Below are 19,524 nucleotides of genomic sequence, written 5' to 3'. Positions count from 1 at the left end.
GTCTGGGTTTACTTGTTTTCTCGAAGTGCCATGTATATGTGAATGTGAAATATATTTGAAGTTAATTCTTGAATTTCAAAACAAAGCTTTGGTTTGTTGACGATAAACATACGGTCTAGAAGGATAATCTCATGAGATTGGTTAGTCAGTCAATTTTTAACCCTCTCTTTTGAAGATAGTTATGCTCCTCCTGCTCTAGAACCTCAGCTTTTCTTGCATGATGTGAGGCTCAGAGAATATGCAGTGGATAGAAGTTATGTGTATGTATCATCTTGCCCTTGTACGAAGAAACACATGTTTTCTGAAACATGTTTTTTAAGTCATTACTGAGCCCATGAATTTCAAGTAGGACTGGATTCCCTTCCTCCACGTTCATAGAACTTGATCCTGAAAGTTGTTTAAAGATTTTAGGAGTGCCCTCAGGTGGTAAGAGCCATGAATTGCATCTCCTCTTACACTGCATGGTGGTTAAAAAGAGAGGCAGAAATAATTCATTGTTTAAGAACCCAGGATTTAAATCTGTGTATGCATCAGAGATGAACTGTTTTTTAGTTTTGGTTCACAAGATGGAAGAGGAAAAATGCCAATGTGTGGTGAACTCTTTGGGGAGAGATAGATTTTATATTCTAAAAATAAGTTATATGTAAAACAATGCAAATGTGATTTCTCTTGCTTTTGTTGCGTGCTTAGTAGTGATGTTGAATATACAAATGTGCCATAAGCAAAATGTATTTATATATTTTAAGAGGAGAGATAGAGTAATTTTTGATATTTTGTTGAAGGTATAGAGTTTCAAAACCTGTTATAGATATGTTAAATTTTTATACTGTGTCTTATTCTAAGAAGGGTTGAAACATCTAGCTCGTGGGTTAGTCTATTTCAGATACGAATTTCAGAGTAAGAAGACATTTTGGAATCTTGCCGAAACCACCTTTTTATGCCTGTAGATGTTTTATATGAGCTCTTTTGAGGAAATTAAGATTTCTGTAAAGCGTTGGTACATAGCTCTTACATCTTACCTGTTTTGAGAAACCTCTGGAGCTCCTGGTTTGTCAGTAAGTCCAGAGGGTAGCAGAGAGAAGCCCTCGGGTGTGCACTGTCTCAGGTGTAGATGCTCTGAATGCCCACATGTCCGTCTCTTGTCGGCCTTCTGCTGCAGGGGTAGAATGCCCCCTTGTTGTGGTCTCACCATAGCAGAGAAACTAGAATCATGGCTCTTAATACCCTACGAAGACGCCAACTGCACACCAAATAATGAAAGACCCAAAGTGTAGAGGTTGTATGTAGGACACTGACATTTTGGCTTCCCCATATTTGAAATGAACTAGCATTTTTATTTCTAAACCTTCAAAAGAGTGTCCATGGATGATATTAGGAACTAAATGTTACTAAAGTGGTTAAAATGATTATTTCTTATCTTGTCATCAATTTGTTTTTAACCCAATGGAAAGGATTGTTTTTATCAGTGTGTAGTCCTGTAGTTTGTTTTCAGAATGCAAGTGCTAATGTTTTTTCTTCTGATCTCCATCTTTTGAAATTAATGAGTCTTAGTGTGGAGAGGCTACGTTACATTCTCTTGTAATTTTCGCATTCTAGAAAGTTTGGCAAGTGGGAAACTCGCCCATCCTCTCACTAGCTACGAGCATTTTGGTAAGGCAAAAAAATTTAATAGAGTCTTCTTAGATGATCTCGAAATTTCTTTTCTTTTTTTTTTTTTTTAAAGATTTTATTTATTTATTTGACAGAGACAGAGACAGCGAGAGCAGGAACACAAGCAGCGGGAGGGGGAGAGGGAGAAGCAGGCTTCCCCCCGAGGAGGGAGCCCGATGTGGGACTCGATCCCAGGACCCTGGGATCATGACCTGAGCCGAAGGCAGATGCTTAACAACTGAGCCACTCAGGCGCCCGAAATTTGTTCTTTTCTGTGTCACAGCCTGGGCCTGTCATGCCGTGGGCCGAGGGGAGGGGGACAGTGGTGGAACAGGGGGCCCGACTTAACCATCTCCCTGCAGAGAGGCTTTGGTTTTTAGCAATTTCATCAGAGAAAACAAAGCACAGGTAATGATTTATTTAGAAAATGACTTTTCTCCTAAATTACTGTAGTTAAGCACTAATTTCTGATCTTTGACGGTATTAACTGGCTTGGAAGTGGATGCACAGGAGGATTTGGGTGCTGAGAATCAGAAGGGTAGAGTTTTCTCTGTAGATCTCCACAGTGGGACACAGTGTCCTCCCCCCCACAGTGGCTCGTCCGTCCACCTGAACAAACGTACCCAGTGATGTCGCCTCTCATCTTGAGCGCACCTTCCCTTTCCACAGCCGTTTGCTGTGGGTTCACAGCCTGTTTCTTGCTGAAACCATCTATTGTCTTCCTGCCAGAGCCACATTGAAAAAGCTTAACTTGGTATCCCCTCCCTAAGCAAACAGTATACCCAATGAACCTCTGATCAGAAGCAACAGAAACAAGACATCGGTCTTTCCTGCTGCCTAGTGATTTGCCATGTTTTAAAACCATTTTTTTATATTGAATACTTCTGTTCATTTTGTTTTGTTGTTTTTTTAGCTGTTAATATGGTTATTATCCACTGAATGTTGGTTTATCCTTCTGAGTGATTTTCAGGTTTTTTTTAAAGTTATGCATAACCTTTGTTCAAACAGAATCGTCTTGAGAATCTCAGTGCCTTCACAGAGAAAACCGTAGCGCTGCTCTGATGTGGGGGTCAGAGCCCAGGGCCACCGAGGCACCATGCGGCTCTCTAGAGCAGGGTCTGAAGTTACTAGCCGGTCTCTTTTGCCAAAACCCATAATCGCACTGTTCTCCTTTCCCCTCTCCCTTGTCCCTGAGTTCTCTAAACCCTCAAAAATTTTTTTAAATGAAAAACCTACTTTCTTTGGGGCTATTCATACTGACCTATAAGGTGCTCTGTGTGTGTGTGAGATTTCCATCTCTTTTATGAAAAGGGAGGGTGGCAGGAATGTTTTCCTTTATTTTGTTTTTAACTTGGCGTGCAATTATCTAATATACTGGAAAGTACAGGAGGTGCTAAATACAGCAAGTTATATTTGGAATTTAAAAAACACAAGTCACATGTTCTAATATTCTTGAAAAAGAGTTGAATTAGCCTTCGTTCTTCTATACCAAATGCTACAGTTTATCTCTTCTCTTTCTCTAATGATAGACTCGATTTTAAACACATTCAGATCGCATTATCCAGACTGATATTTTTTATTCCTGTGTTGTTTGTCAAGTACATTTATAGCAGTTTTGCAGATAATAGTTGTGGATTATATAAAATGTAAAGTTAGTCCTTGTGATGATTAGTGGAGGTAAATTTGCACAATTTGTTTTTGAGGAAGGTTCGGGGCATTTGAAAATAGGAAATAATTTTTTAAATTCACTTTTTAAAAAGGAAAATCATATGCATAGCCAGTAAGTATATTCTGCTTTTGTTCTTCTCGACCAAGATTAAGCATACGTTTGTAGAAGGAAACCTTTAAATATTCTACCATTAACTAAGACTGCTTTTGCTAGATTTTATTTTATAGCTATTGAAGATGAGAACACAATGGGATTCTTATGTTTAAATTTTTTTTTTAGATTTTAAAAATATTTTTATATAGAGATTCCATTAATTTTTTTCTTACTGGAAATTTGGTCTGATACACATTTCAGTATGAGCATTTATATGAATTTTATCTCTGCATTTTTTAATCTCTTGGAGATATGTTTTGGAATTAATTGGATTTTAGAAATCTCAGAAAGTTTCTAGAAATACCTTCAGTCAACAGTGACATTGATTTCTCAGCCCTGCGGATGGCACGTTTCACGGGACCAATACTGAGGTCCTCTCACAGACGCCATCAGCTGTGTTTGGAGCGTAGGCCCTGTGTCAGGCCCAGGGAATAATGGCAGCCGGTGTAGGCCTGCGCCTTGCCCTGTGGGCTTTCAGTGGGGCAGGAGCTGCTGGAAACAAGATCAGCACACTAGGGTACAGTGTGTGAGAGGCTGTGAGTGAGGTCTGCACAAAGGCCTGGGGAGAACCAACGAAAACTCTGGGGTCCAGGGGACATTCGAACGGCAGATGATGTCAGAGGTACGATTTGAAGAATGCGTAGGCCTCAGCCGTGGTAGGAGAACATTCTAGACAGGCTGAGAGGTGGTGTTGTGGCCTGGGTGTGGGAATTTACAGAGGAGGGAAATCTGAGAGAGAAGGTGGGGAAGGCGGGGAAGGGCCCGGTGTCCTGCTGAGGGCTCTGCGTGGCCCGGCGCTGGGCCGGGGAGATGCCGCCTGTGAGGGGGGCCGGGTGCGTGTTTCTGTGAGCAGGTGTGTGCCGTCAGACGGAGGTGATGGGCTGGTGACCGTGTGCCCCAGGCCTGGCCTGGTTAGGGTGCCGTTGTGATGCTGTGGGTGAGAAAGATGGTGCCCCAAAATGAAACCCTCACGGCCAGGAGAGGAGCAGAGAGAGGAGGAGGTGACACCTTTCCTTCCTGCTGTTGTATCCTGCTCCATTTTGTCCTAGAGCTCGTCTGAGGCAGGAACAATGATCTGTTTATTAGGTGCCTGCTGAATGCCAGGCTCTTACTGGGCATGCGTATTACTGACGATCTTTATAATAACCCTGCAGGGTTGGGGGTGTTGTCCTTCTCTTGGAGATGAGAGTGCAGCTTATAGAAGGTCACGGGACCTGCCCTGGGGCCCACAGCTAGACCACTGCATGAGATCGCGTTTAAGATCTGTGTCGGCGACATGGGATGAGCAGGCCCGGAAGGAGGCAGGGGTGCCGTAAGATGATTACGGATGTGTCCCTCCAGCCACTGGCCATCGTCCGGGCTACCGGCCAAGATGGCGTTAGCCAGAGCAGGAGAGGAGAGGGTGCGGTTCTGGGCCCTGGGTTACGGATCTGATTGTGGACACACTGTATCTGGAGCACTTTATTTATTTTTTATTTTATTTTATTTTTAAAGATTTTATTTATTTATTTGACAGAGAGAGAGAGACAGCAAGAGAGCGAACACAAACGGGGGAGTGGGAGAGGGAGGAGCAGGCTTCCCGCGGAGCACGGAGCCCGATGCGGGGCTTGATCTCAGGATCCTGGGATCATGACCTGAGCCGAAGGCAGACGCTTAACGACTGAGCCACCCAGGCACCTTATTTTTTATTTTTTAAAGATTATTTATTTGTGAGAGAGAGAGAGAGAGAGGGGCAGGCGGGCAGGCAGAGGGAGAAGCAGACTCCCCGCTGAGCAGGGAGGCTGATGTGGGACTTGATCCTGGGATCCTGAGATCATGACCTGAGCCAAAGGTAGACACTTAACCAACTGAGCCACCCAGGCGTCCCTTGGAGCACTTTTTTAATTTCCTCATAAAATCATACGATATTGGACCTCAAAAGAATCCCAGAGGTCATCTTGGACAGTATTTTTCACTGAGTTTTCCTCAATCAACTTATCTTACTGAAATAACCTTTTGAGACAGACGAAGTGTTAGCTGCTCATCAGGATGCAGTGAGTAACAGGTTTGGGGGTCAGGTGGGTGGGACAGTCTTTTTGTGGGTACGGTCACGTACTGCTTTTATGCTTACCCCTTCCGCACCCTCCCCCACTTGTAAATTCACAGTCTTCACAGGAACGTGAGGTTAATCTGCAGGAGCTGTGTCCCCAGTGTCCAGTTACAAAAATCGGCAGGACAGATGGGACTTCCCTTGAGTCATACACCTGGAGGGGGAGGCACAGCTGGGGTTGGGGATTCTGGCCCTGAGGCCATTTCTCTGCTTTTCAAATCAACATCTTCAAAGCACATTTTTATGTATGTATGTACGTATGTACAAAAAGGTGCTTTTATTATAGCACAGGGACAGGACCTGTGGGCAGACAGAGCTGCGCTGGGATTGTGAGGGGTAACTGATGGGGGTTAGGGATGAAGTAAGTCTCTAAGGAATTTGTGTATGCTGAGAGCAAGGTCTCCAAGACCTCACAGGGCTAGCTATTGTCAGGGTAAGGTTAGTCCTTATTGTTTTAGCAAAGCGTTAGTCATGAGACCCTTCAGATGTGTGTCAGTGGGCCACATGTTGAAAGAGGAATTTTAGCATATCCTGGGCGTTTATGGTTATCAGAGTGAAGTGATACTGGCTAGAGCAAATCTTCATTGGTAAAACATTAAAAAAAATCCTTGAGGGAGTTGTAGGGGTGTTACACCCTGTATGTCTCAGGGATTTATCAGTGGGCTGCAAGTTGTAAGGAGTCCTCATTGTAACTTCATTTCTCTTGCCTTCAAAGCACATTTAAAAAGAGTTTGAGGAAAGTCATTTAGGGTGAGAAAATAGGAAAGAAAAGAACTTTCATTTACTTTTTGTTTTATGGATTTTGGTAAAATTTCAAGGTCTTATTGTGATTTAGTGGAAAGCACTTATAATTGGAGTCAGAGACTGTCTCTTCCTCTGGTGGTGGGGTGCCTTCTCTAAAGCTGTTTCCTTTTGAGAATATGTTATCATTATGGGAATTAAGACATTAGTATTATTAAACTATAAGATGTTATTTTTGAATCCTAATATTTATAAATACCTGGAAAATTCAGCTGTGTGGATTAACTTGCTTCGAGAAAGAAAAAGTGGCAGAGAGACTTAGATTTTCTCTAGCCTCTTCCTTGTCTTTACTCCCTGGTGAAGACCTGTCTTGTTACTTTGTTTTCCTCGTAGGAAGTTAGTTAATTCATCTATCATAGGGGTGCATCTAAATGCAAGGGGAAATTAGACTCAAATCTCCTCCTCAAGGATTCTTCTCTCGGAGGGGAGATAAAACGACACCCATCATCCCCAAAAGGAGGTCATCACTGAGGCATAGATAAAATCCTATCTGAAGGGGAGTGAGGTTTCTTTTTATTGGAGCAACTGGGCAAGTGTTGATGAGGTGGCTCTTTGAGCTGATTTTGGAAGGGGGATGGAAGTGTAGGCACAGGGAGCCCGGAGATGGCGTGGGAGAGCAGAAGGGGAAGGAACGAGCCGTGTTTGCCAAGCAGGGGCCTGTTTTGTCCTCTGGGGAGAAAGTCAGAAGCTAGATCTGATCAAGAAGGGCCTTTGAGAGCCATGGGTGACACAGAGTTAAGGGAGTAAGGGGAACAATGCTGCATTTGAGAAAGTGGCGGTGGTGTGAAGAGGGAGCTGCTGGAGGCGAGGGGGACAAGCATGAGATTGCCTCGCGGAGACAGAAGTCAAGAGAGTAGAGGGGAAAGTGAAACAGGAGAGATCGCAGTGAGAGGTGAGTTGGCACGGGAAACCAGTATCGTTCTAGGTAACTGCTTTCATTAAGAATTCTGGCTGCCCGTTTGACATGACCGTGGCAGAGGTCCGTGGGAGAGCAGGGCGTCTGCGGGTGACGTGGTACGACAGTTATGTTTGCAAGAAAGAGGGGAAACGTGAAAGCATAGTTCAGCATAAAGTTGATTTGTACTGTGAACCTGAGCCCAGGTTTCAGAAGGGAAGGTATGTAGACAAAATTTTGTCTTCAGTAGCTCACAGTATAGGCAAAGAAACTATTAATTTTTTCTACAGACTTTAAAATGAAATCAGAGAGCAAATCTGTTCAGCCTCAATTTAAAGATTGATTGATTTATTAGAGAGAAGGGGAGAGGGAGAGAATCTCCAGCAGACTCCCCGCTGAGCGCAGCCCAACACGGGGCTCAATCCCACAATCCTGAGATCACGCCCTGAGCCGAATTGGCTCAGCCAACTGAGCCGCCCAGACGCACCCCAGTTTGGTAACTTCCTGCCGGAGTTAGCACATGCATGTGTCCTCTTCTGTGGGACACGACCCCGTTCTCGCTGGAGCAGTGATGTTCAGTTTGTTAGCCGCGAGACTGCGACAGGACAGCTGCAGTCGTTGTGAGGTGACCTCCCTGGGTTTGGAAAGCCAAAAGAACAGTGGCTGCCATACGCTATAGTGATAGATGACGTCACAACCACTAACTCAAATACTAAATCTCTTCGCTTAGGACTAAAAGTTACCAGCTCTTTGTAAAGATACTTAAAGCCTATCAGCAGTTCTGACTGACTGTTGTTGACATTGTAGGGATTTTTTGATCTTTGTGTGATTTTGTGATTGTGCCAAGATGCCAATAAGAAAAGTTTAAATAGTCCCAATACCTGAATTGAACACATGACCAGTTGCATATCTAATTCCTTGTGAAAGAAGGTTCTTTGGACAGGCCCACTCTGAACATCTAGTCCAGGAGGGTTCGTTAAAGTAATAGGGTTTCCAGCTGTGGAGGGATTCTGCTGCTGAGTCAGGCTTCTAGTCCCTATGCCCTGCCCGTCATATGTCCAAGCCTCCCGTTTCCTGCCTGTGTCTCTGCCTTTCTCAGCTGGGCTTCCACGGGGGAACTGAGTGCTTCTGGAAAGTGGTTTGGGTGATAGATCTCTGCTCTCCCCAGGATGGAACATAGGCATCCTTACTTTCAGTGAAGGTACCAGAGCCAGATTCCCTTGGAAGGCTGCCTCTCGCGGGTCCTGTTCCCTTGGCCTCCCTCTGTGCCTCTGCTTTCTGGTCTTGCATTCACCTGCAAGAGCTACCTTGAAGTTCTGGGACTAGAAAGTGACTGGATTAGCGCAGACAGTGAACACTACGGTATCACATCCTTCTCATTTGTTCAGTATAGCCTTATCCTCCAGCATTTGCACTGAGTTGTACTTGGAATTACTCTGTAGCTAGTTCTTGGTCGCTTGGAGGACAGTTTGAATGAATGTTTACCTTGTAGCTACCACTCATAGTCTGCAGACGCTCTCGTTGTCCCCAAGTCATCGGAGAGGTTGATGCCGTCTCTGGGGTATGGCCTCCACCCAGTTGTTCTCCATATTCTCATTTTCTTTGGGCCAAGCCACCTGCAGCATCAGAAATCTTGAGTTGAAAACGCTAACTCAGGATTTAAAAAGTGTGCTCCAGGGACCCTTGAGGACCCTCTCCTAGGCCCTTTCAGGGAGTCTATAAGGCACTCCTTTTTCCTTCTTATACATCAGCCAAAACAAGGTGCCATAACATACTGAATGCAAAAGCAAATAAAATAATCCAGCTGTATTCTACTAAGCCAAACATTAAAGAAATTTATAAAAATATAAAGCCATGTTATCCTAATAGCTAATAGTTTTTATTTGGGAAATAATTTTTGTTTTGGGAAATAATTACTATAATAATTTTTAATTATTATTTTTAAAATGAATTACTAGAAATTAAAACTGGAAGAATATTATTTATTTAATACAGCAAATAACAGTAGCTATACCTCACCTAAACAAGAGCTGTTCAGGGTCTTTAATGATGTTTAAGAGTATGAGGGGTGCGTGACCAGAACCTTTGAGGGTGACTGCCCTCCCTAATTGGGAGACTGTTGACTGAGAAGAGAATTTCCAATGGCTTTAGTCCTTTCCAGGCAGCCTAGCAAAGAGCTCTTGTCTACTGGATAAGATTGTCTAGTGGATGAGAATTGAGGATTCCATATTTTCTATCTCTTTAGGACCCTGTGTCTCTAAGATAAGCCTAGCTTTGCCTGTACCCGGAAGCCGTTCTTCTATCGTCATTCTTCCCTCTGTCTGCTCTGTGTCTTCTCTCCTTCCCAGCAGGATGACTTCCTGGGGGCTGGGTGTGTCGGGGAAGTGGGCACTCCTGCCCTGACCGGCACCACCTGTCAACGACAGGGAGAGTGGAGATCTGTTTCACGCTGCCCCATGTATAAAAATTGCCCCATGAGGAGCTTTGAAACCATCTTCTCTCCAGCACCAGTAAGCACTGTTGCTGTGTGAGCACTGCCTCTTAGAAGTTCAGGTCCTTCGGTTTCTCATTGGTACATGTGTGATTTTCCCGGTGATGTTCCAATCGGTGAATCCGGGAAGTATGATTCACAATAAATGAGCTTTAAAATATCTGCTACTAGACTTGTAAGTTCTGGACCACTAGCTGTTTGGGGAAAGCTCTTCACGTCTGTGGCTCAAGTCTGACACCACGTTGTTCACGGGTGTGGCTTTAGTCTTACGGTGCGGACTTCCATCTGGTCCCGCTCCAAGATGGATGTGACCAAATGGCTGACAGAGACAGGACTTTGCTGTTTAATCTGCATGTGTCAGTCTTTTTTTTTTTTTTTTAAAGATTTTATTTATTTATTTGAGAGAGAGAATGAGATAGAGAGAGAGAGCATGAGACGGGGGAGGGTCAGAGGGAGAAGCAGGCTCCCCGCCGAGCAGGGAGCCCGATGCGGGACTCGATCCCGGGACTCCAGGATCATGACCTGAGCCGAAGGCAGTCGCCCAACCAACTGAGCCACCCAGGCGCCCCTCTGCATGTGTCAGTCTTATAGAAGGTGCCCATAGCCTGAAGTTTGTTGGCACTCTATTCTCTCTGCCTCTCATTCTTGTTTCTCTGCTTCTCTGGCGGTGGGACATCTTGTCAGGTATTGTCTGACGCACGTCTAGCTGGGAACATTTCTCAGCTTTCTTTACAGATAGCTTAAAATTTAATGAGTGGTGCTGCAATGATCCGAAGATGTCATCCTTGATTATCTGCATGTTTTACCGCAAGAGAATAGTAATTATATACACTTACTTTACTTGTATTCCTGAATTTTAATCCTATTTGTTGCCCATAAATTGGAGAAGCATTTGCTGGATGTCAGAAATTCTGATACCTGTTTCGTAGGACTTTCCATCTTTAAATAAGAATGTAGGGAGTAGGGAGAAGCTCTAATAGAACAGAATCTGTCTTGTTCTTCATTGATGAGAACTGAATCGCAGGAACTACTACTACTACTTCTCCGGTGAGACCAGTCACAACACAACCGTGGCAGCCAAGCCTGCCCCGCCATTCTTACAGCTGAACGTGCTTTTATCGGTCTGTAAATGGGATGGTGTATTGTGGACTTGTCTGTGTTTGTAGTCAGCAAAGAGCACGTGTACATTGCTGCCTCTGAATGAACATTGGATGTTTCTGTTTTTTATGTTCTAGGCAAGACAGAAAAATTCTTTTTTTTTTTTTTTTAAAGATTTTATTTATTTATTTGAGAGAGAGAGAATGAGAGAGAGCGAGTACATGAGAGGGAGGAGGGTCAGAGGGAGAAGCAGACTCCCTGCTGAGCAGGGAGCCCGATGTGGGACTCGATCCCAGGACTCCAGGATCATGACCTGAGCCGAAGGCAGTCGCTTAACCAACTGAGCCACCCAGGCGCCCTAGACAGAAAAATTCTAATCAGTCTTTTGAAGATGGTATTAAACAGTGGTATCACTGAAATCAGTATTGTATATCTGAAGAATATTGTTTCCTTAATCCATAAAAAATTCCTAAGAGGTAGGTGGTCTCATAATCTAAAAGAAGAAAAGCCACAGGGAACTGAATTATTTGTACTCTTAGTAAGGTTCTAGGTTACGTGTTCTGAGAGAAACAAAAATGAGTAATTCAAAACTATGGACCTAAAGGGACTGTGAATTGCGTAGAGAAGACAGACGAGGTCAGAAATGTCTGCCTGGCAGTGTTCGTCCCTCGAGCGAGACAGAGTGGCAGTTGTGAGGTAGAATGAACACAGCGAGCTGCTCGTGGGAAGATACCGAAAGTAGTTCTTGTAAGGTAGACCTGCTGCTTCTGTGGGCTTTTGCAATTTCTGAGAAAATTCACACCAGAAAACAAATGGTTTCTGCTTTGTGGAAACTCTCAGGGGTATTTGGTTATGACAGTGTCGTTCACGTAGGAAGAAATGCATTTATAGTAAGGAGTCTCCTTTGCAAATACCATCCTGATCTTTACTGTGGTAATGCTATACTAAACACAAATAATTACCTTTTCTTATTCAGATTTAGAGTCCCTTAGTCTTCGTGTATTTAAGCCTTAGAATCGTACATTCCCAATTTGAAGATATCGACTGGATGCGTGACATGAACTCCCAGGAAGTGGGTCTCTATTCTATTTGCAAGTACTGCTTCGGATGGACCTTACGTTGATGGGGTCAGGGTAGATTCGTGGGCACCACATAGCCTTGTGTTAGCTTTCCCTTGTTTTTAGAACAAAGTAGACTCCTTAATGTGGCCCCTGTTTCTCGGGAGCTGGCCCCTCTTGGCTCTGTATTAAGTAAACACACCCCCCTGCATCCAGGTTTTCAGCTTTCTGTTCCTTCTTTCACCGCTGAGGGACTTAATGTTTTCTCAGAACAGTGTTAAACTGTTAATTTCTGGATTGAATAAATAAATTAGGCAGAACCAAAGTTAGTGACAGTTAGACACTGCTAATCTTTACTAGCAGATTCTACTGGCACAAACACATCAAATTATTCAAAGCATCTCTGTCTGCTGAAGGCCAAAAGACACATATGTTTTTTTAAATGTAACCCACAGCCTGCTAATTTGGACTAAGATGGGATCTACAAACGGCTCTCAAGTACATTTAATGCAGGAATAGTACTTGATAGTATCATTTCCATGAATGGATGTTGGAGTGTCGAGAATTCTGTTCTTAGGAAGCCCTAACTGTTATACTGCTCCAAAGGGATACGTACTATTCTTTGGGGAAATCAGCTTGAATGACATCTCTTCACTTTAAATAAACACATCTGCTTCTGTTTAGATGGCACAGTTTTATTTTTGAGTATCGCATTCCGCACAAGCCCTAGGTGTTCAGGACTGTGAGGTTTCCACCTTGTCTATTAGTGCAGCTTTTATTTCTCTGCCAAAACTTCCCCTCTACTTAGTGAAGTATGATTTTGAGCAAGTGTTATTAAAACTTGATCTTCCTATGAATAGTGATGTGATAGCAGCCGGGAGTCGAGTGTGGACTTGCTTACGAACAAGTTCAGGGTAAGCTTGTTAGGATGCACGGCCAGATTACCTTTCTCCACACGCCCCTGGCTTCTCAAGTCCTGCCTGCCTTTAAGGTTGCTCCTTCCTGCGCCCTGCCTTCTGATGGCTCTTGGTTGTCAGGACTGGGCAAAGAACTTGCCTTCACCTGAATTTCTTCACTCTGGGAAGTGGCTATGGCCGAGGCAGCTTCCTTGCTTTTTAAAGAATTCATTCTTTCCTGGAAGCTACAGTCCATTAAAAACTTCACATACAGGTTTTCTGGGTTTTTCTTTACATTATACTGAATTAGGCTTTACAGGAACTCCCACTTCTCCATCCACATAAAGGTTGTTTTTCTTATTTAAAAACAGGTTTAGGGCGCCTGGGTGGCTCAGTTGGTTAAGCGACTGCCTTCAGCTCAGGTCATGGTCCCGGCGTCCTGGGATCGAGTCCCACATCGGACTCCTGGCTCGGCGGGGAGCCTGCTTCTCCCTCTGACCCTCTCCCCTCTCATGCTGTTTCTCTCTCTCTCTCTCTCAAATAAATAAATAAATAAAATCTTTAAAAAAATAAAAATAAAAAAAAAATAAAAATAAAAACAGGTTTATTTCCCTGACTTTTGTTTAAATATTTCTGGTCTTATGTATCTCTCCTTTTTAATAAAATTATGTACAGATTGATTCATTCTCCTATCCATCCTACCCATTTGCATCATTTAGATGGATTGATACATGTAAAGGTACTTAGACTACCGCTAGCACACCTTCAACAGGTTCTGTTTAATGAGCGTGAATTCTGTAAAAAACCACTTTAGTTAAACAAATGTATCAGTTACTTTGTGCCAAGCTGGTCGTGCTGGTTGCTCGCACTAGGATGATGAACATGGCACAGACGTTACCTTTGAGCATCTGCAAGCCAGGCGAGGCAGACCACTAACTCTGAGTAGACAGTACACAGTAATAACTCCGCAATCACACAGTGCATCCAAAAGACCTTAGGCTCCAGCGGGTGGTCCTGGCGTTTCATGATGTTCCTTCTGGGCTCCTGCTGATACTGAAGACCCCCAGCCCCCCATTTTGTTTTTAAATAACAGTGAGTTGCTGCTGCTTTTACATCTTATTTTTAGAGGGTGAGTAGTTAAAAGATTCAGATTTAACATGAAAAATGTCTAATGAAGAAAGTAGAATAATTGAAACCTAACAGTTCAACAAAAATACTAAAAATATAATTTAAAAGATAAGTATTTAGTGTACAGTTTTCCTGAAAAAGAAGTACTTTATTGAGTATTAAGAGTGGGAACCTGTGACACTCCTAATTTAAAGTTTCCTTAATTTTGGGGGCACCTGGGTGGCTCAGTTGGTTAAGCGTCTGTCTTCAGCTCAGGTCATGATCCCAGGGTCCTGGGATTGAGTCCCATGTCGGGTTCCCTGCTCTCTGCTTCTCCCTCTGCCTCTGTTTCTCCCCCCACCCACTTGCTTTGCTCACTCTCTCTTAAGTAAATAAAAAAAATCTTAAAAATAAAGAGTAAGGATATAAAAGTACATACTGTTGTGGATGTAATTAGATTTCGGAGACTGAAGCTCCTGGTGTCGGCAGAGCGTCCATCCTTGCTGACAGGTGCACCCCACCCCCCCGCCAGCACCCCATGCGGTAAACCCCACATCACGTGAACAAGCCCAGCTTATTTTGTGTTTTATGTATTTAACCAAACTATCCTTTTAATAAAACTTTACATCTTTTTGAGTTTCAAAAATAAACGACACCTTCATCATAAGTATTAGTTGCCTGGTGTGATTTTCGGTAGAAGTTGCTTCTTAGTCTACGTGCTGGAGTATCTGGCGTTCCTGTGCAGAGAAGATGAGAGCCGGGCGCTGGGCCCCGCGGACAGGGAGACCACCATCCTGGCGTCCCTGGGATGACCCATCCCGAGCACACGGGTATTCAGAGTCCCTGCCTAAGAAACGCCTTTGGTGTTGATTCCTGCTGGCGGGGGGGACTGCCATGGGCCTTCCCACACCAGCTCTCGAGTTTGGAAAGGGCATCCTGGCTCTGCTGCCCTTCCAGACCCTCGGGGTCACCCTGCTGTTATTACTCTGGTCACTTCCTTCATTGTTTGTATCCGTTTCTGCGATCCAAGGCCAGAGCCACAAGGGCCCTCAGCCGGCCAGAGCTCTTGCTAATGGAGCTGTAATTTCCAGCAGAGCATTTTGTTTTTCAGGGGAAAATAAGTGGGTTTTTTCCTGATTAAAAAGTTATGTTTTTATTGTAAGAATTTAAGTAGTACAGAAAAGCATAAAGAAGAAAGTAAAAAAATACCCAAAATCCTACCACCCAGAGATAATCACCTTTTATATTTTCCATAAGGGAAAGGTGATAGGTGTTGAAATATTTTTCAAGTTTGTGTTAAAAATGGCTTCGAGATGAAGAACACAAACCCAGCATGGGATTATATTTTTCCTTCACAGCTTCCTTGAGCTCGCACACAGTTTACCTGCGTGAAGCGTACAATGCAGCGGTCGGTGTTTTTGCTGGGCTGAGCAGCCGTCCCTGCAGGCAGCCTGAGACCATTTAATCACACCAGAAAGAAGCCCCCCAGCCTGAAGCCACCGTCACCACCCCTCCCTGCTCCTGGCGACACTGAGCTACTCTCTAGATTCACCTATTCTGGACGTTCCCTGTACGTGGAATCAGATGACCAGCTGTTATTCAGCGTGATGTGTTCATGCTTCAGCTGTCTTGTAGCATGGGTCACGCGTGGCAGTTTGAGAAGTCAAGCATAATAAAAAGCATGTGTCACGTGTCTAGGCGTGCTAAGTTGTGCCAGTGGGACTTTCATGTTTCAACAGTTGGCTTTCTTATTTTAAAGTTGTCGGACTGTGGTGTATGGTCAAAGTAATGACTGAATCGTAGCATTTTTTAAAGTAGAGAGCTTAAAAGCAAAGCAGAAAGCCTTCCGCAGATTCTTCAGTTTAAAAAAAACTCAACCTGTTAAACCTTGGTGAATTGCAGCAGAAGTATTACGCTGAGCTGAATGCACATGGAGCGAAGCACTTGACCGATTCGCAAGATGTCTGACGGTTGTCTTCTTTTGTCTCCACGCTCAGTTTTCCTGCCCACAGTTGCCCTGCCTTCATTTTTCTCCACATCCAAGAGCATTAGCTTAGAAACTTTATACTTTTTTTGGTTCTCTTAATTCTTTTTGTCTTGTAAAAGTAGGAGCGAAGAGACACGGTCTTGGAAAGTCTCTGTGCTGTACGGTGAGAGTGTAAACACTTTTTTAGGTTACAAGCGTTTCTGCTCTTTCCCCGTGGGTAAGGGAGTGAGGTGGTGTGTTTCCTGAGAAACAATCGGAGGCGTCCTCGAGTCACTGATAGCATCTCCCGTGAGCCTTCCCCGTGGAGCTGGGTGCCTTGGTCATTCTCCCCCCGCTGGTCTCCAGTGCTGTAAGCTGTCGTGGGCCCGTTTTGTCTGTCTCTCGCCCACGTAGAAGTTTGGACCACTCTGCCTAATTATAATATTGTACTGAAACCTCTCTCCTAAGTCTTCAGACAGATTCTTCAAATTTCTTAGATAATTTGATAACTACCTAATTTTTATTTATGCTTATTACATCCTGTCAAATTTTTTGAAGTGGCTAACAGGAGGAAACATATATGCTAAAACCTGAAGTAGGAAAAAGAACTCCCAGTGAAGGGGGGAATAATTGTCTTCGTTGTTTGGGGCTGAGGAACTCAAATTGAGTGTTGACTACCGGCAAGTTAGCGTTAGTGCAGGAGGAAATCTTCCCGCTGACCAGCAGAAGATTTGGGGCAGAAGGCATGGGCAGGGTAAGGTGGCCGTGCAGATGGAGGAGCCTCGACCGAGCACGTTGGAAAGGTGGAAAGAGCAGGTGCCTGGAGCCTAGGGAGACAGAGCGTGGACTGGATGAGAGAGGGAGTGGTCACGCCATGGGGAGAAGGCGCTGGAGTTTGAGGTTCGTCTGGAGAGCAGTGGGAAGCAATTGAAGACATTTTACAAAGGGAGGCGATTTGGTTCAGTCGTTAAGGCGTCACCAGCTATTGAGGGGAAGGGGGTGGTGCCAAGATGAGAATGGGCAGCTTCGGGAGGTGGTGCTGTTGTGACAGGGCTGGTGGTCTCGGAGCGTCTGCACTTACCACCTACTCTGTGTGTGTGTGTGTACTTTGGTGTTGACATACTGCATACATTATGGAACGTTGAAAAGGATGAGAGAAAAATGAACAGAAATAGAAGTGCTGCTGATTTCTCTCTCATGCCAATGTACGTTTAGCATCCTGGGATAAGTGCATCCCTCTATGAAAACCACTCTCTGGAGTGGAGGCCATTTGGAGAGAGGGATTTCGAGGTGACAGGAGGAGCTTGGCAGTAGGTTCACTAGTCGTAATAAAAAGGAAGGGGTGACGAGGGCCCTGGACTTCTGGTTTGTGCCACTGAGGAGATCACAGTGCTGGTTAGAGGCCCAGCCAGCGCTCCAGCAATAGGCTGATCCTGTTTGTTGAAGTAGCCGCTGCCTGCCTGCGCATGTGCATCCCAGTGCCCTTGGCCACAGAGGGGGCCTCTAGGGTGGTCGGGGGGCTGGCTCTGCTCTGCAGAGAAGTGGACGTGGGACGCAGGTCACTCTCGCCTTCCCGAGTGTCAGGACGTGGCAGGATTGGTACATTATGGTCGACTCTGACGGTTTCTGTAGCTGTGGATAGACTCCTTGATTCTGCAGCTGAAGGTAAACGGTGTACGGAGCAGGTGTGGGCTGGGGGCATGTCGCAACTGTCGCTGTTCAAGCTTCTGCTGAATTCTCTGCAGTTTGTCAGCTGTTAGCAGCCGTCTTCCATTTGCTGAGAAGAGAATAAAGCGTATCTGAGGCCGTAAGTTGGGGAGGATTAAACAAATGAAGGGGGCAGGGGAGCCCCATCACATGTACAGTTTGCCTAAGACTAGGCACAGCGACACGACAAAAGTTTCTGTGTTGGCGTTTTTTTCATGTGTGGCTAGAGATGTATGATGCTCTACTTCCTGAGGTATATAAATATTTCATTAAAAACTGTACATATTTTAAAGGGAAATGTGAAAATTTTTTTGAAAATATTAAAATGCCACTTTAAAAACGCCACCACTCTGCACACAGTTTGCTCTTTGTTGTAATTCTCGTGTGCTGGTGCGGAGCCCTGCAGAATGAGACCTAGGTCTGTATGTCTGTATCTCTTTTGTTCAGTTTTACTGAGGTATAATTGAAGAACAAAACTGTAAGATATTTAAAGCGTATATACTGTGAAAGCGTCCCTCCCATCTAGTTAGTTAGCACATCTACCACCTGAACCTCGTGTGCGTGTGTGTGTGTGTGTGTGTCATTTGGGTGAGTTAGCACAGTTCAGTTACACAGTACAGTGCTATCAACTACATTCACCATGTGTCTGTTAGATCCTCGGTCCTCATGCATCTTACAGCTCAAAGTTCGTACGTTTTTACCAGCCTCTATTTACCACCCCCGCCCCCCCCCCCCACAGGCCCTGGCAGCCACTTCTCTACTGTTTCTATGAGTTTGGATTTTTTTTTTTTAAAGTCCACATACAAGTGATGCCAGCAGTCTTTTGTCTTTCTCTGTCTGGCTCATTCCGCTTAGTGTGATGCCTGCACGGTCCATCCATGTTCGTGCAAGTGACAGGATTTCCTTTTTTCTTCTGGCTGAGTGATATTCCATTGTGTGTATTCCGTAAGATTCCAGAATGGAATCTCTCTCACATGCACACACACACGCACGCTCTGCATCTTCTTGACCCGTTCATCTGCTGATGGACATTAGGTTGTTGCCGTATCTTGACTACTGTGAGTGACTAAGGCTGCAACGAGCATAGGGGTGTGGGTGTTCTTGTTTTCATTTCCTTTGGATGTGTGCCCAGAAGTGGGATTGCTGGGTCATGGGGTAGCTCTGTTTTTAATTTTTGAGGAGCCTCCATAGTGTCTCTGCAGTGGCTGCACCGTTTGCATTCCCGTGATTCCCGTGGTACCTGCTTTTGTTTGTTTTGTTTTTTCACAGCAGCAGCCACACTGCTGCGGTGTCTTCCTCCATTGTCTTCTAGCCGCCTGAGAACAGACACACATTTGCTTTTATCCCCTTTCAGAACGTGTGTCGTAGAACTTTGCGATCACGAGGGTAATACCTGGGGGCCTCATTGATGGTCAAAAGCATGAACACTGCTCGTTTGGAAGCTGACGATGTATATGCCCACTCAGCAGACTGGCTTTCTAGAGAGTAAATTGAAGTAAAACCAGCTTTAAGCAAACATTATCTCATTGAATCCTCAGAAAAAAATGCCTAGATGGGTAGTATCCCCGTTAGCACTTGCCTTGGGACTGCAGCTGGGGTTCTGCTGTTGTGATTATCTGGCGGCAGCATCCGTCATGCTGATCAGATGCCAACAGCCCGTCATGGTCGCTGCGGCCGGTCCGCCCAGGCTGCTGCCTTCTCGCTGCTCGGACCAAACACCTGTGGGGACAGACAGCGTGGCAGGCAGAGCCTGAGGGATCACTGCTTTGCAGACTACATGACGGCAGGGTGGCTGATAAACGAGGTCATTTTTCTTCTCCAGAAGTCCAGTGCAGATGCTAAATTTTGTGTTTTGTGTGCATCTTAACCCCCTTGGCGCGTGCTTTCCTGCAGGGCCCATGCTTCTCTCAGTGCCGAGCCTGATTAGTCCTGTGGCTGACTTGG

The 19,524-nt window shown here is 44.7% G+C and overlaps 1 protein-coding gene and 1 long non-coding RNA gene across 2 annotated transcripts in view; both read left to right on the top strand.

Moving 5' to 3' along the window:
* Positions 1 to 19,106, top strand: LOC145721998 (uncharacterized). The gene is made up of 2 exons (XR_014146040.1): positions 1 to 1,650; positions 15,266 to 19,106. It is a non-coding gene; the product is annotated as an uncharacterized LOC145721998 (long non-coding RNA).
* ENAH (ENAH actin regulator) overlaps positions 1 to 19,524 on the top strand; it is a 137,625-nt gene that overhangs the window by 76,347 nt on the left and 41,754 nt on the right. The window lies entirely within an intron of this gene.

This window comes from Leptonychotes weddellii, chromosome 6 (genome assembly GCF_054177405.1).
Source record: "Leptonychotes weddellii isolate Sample4059 chromosome 6, ASM5417740v2, whole genome shotgun sequence".
Lineage (NCBI taxonomy): Eukaryota > Metazoa > Chordata > Mammalia > Carnivora > Phocidae > Leptonychotes > Leptonychotes weddellii.
This window is presented reverse-complemented; position numbering and strand designations above follow the sequence as displayed.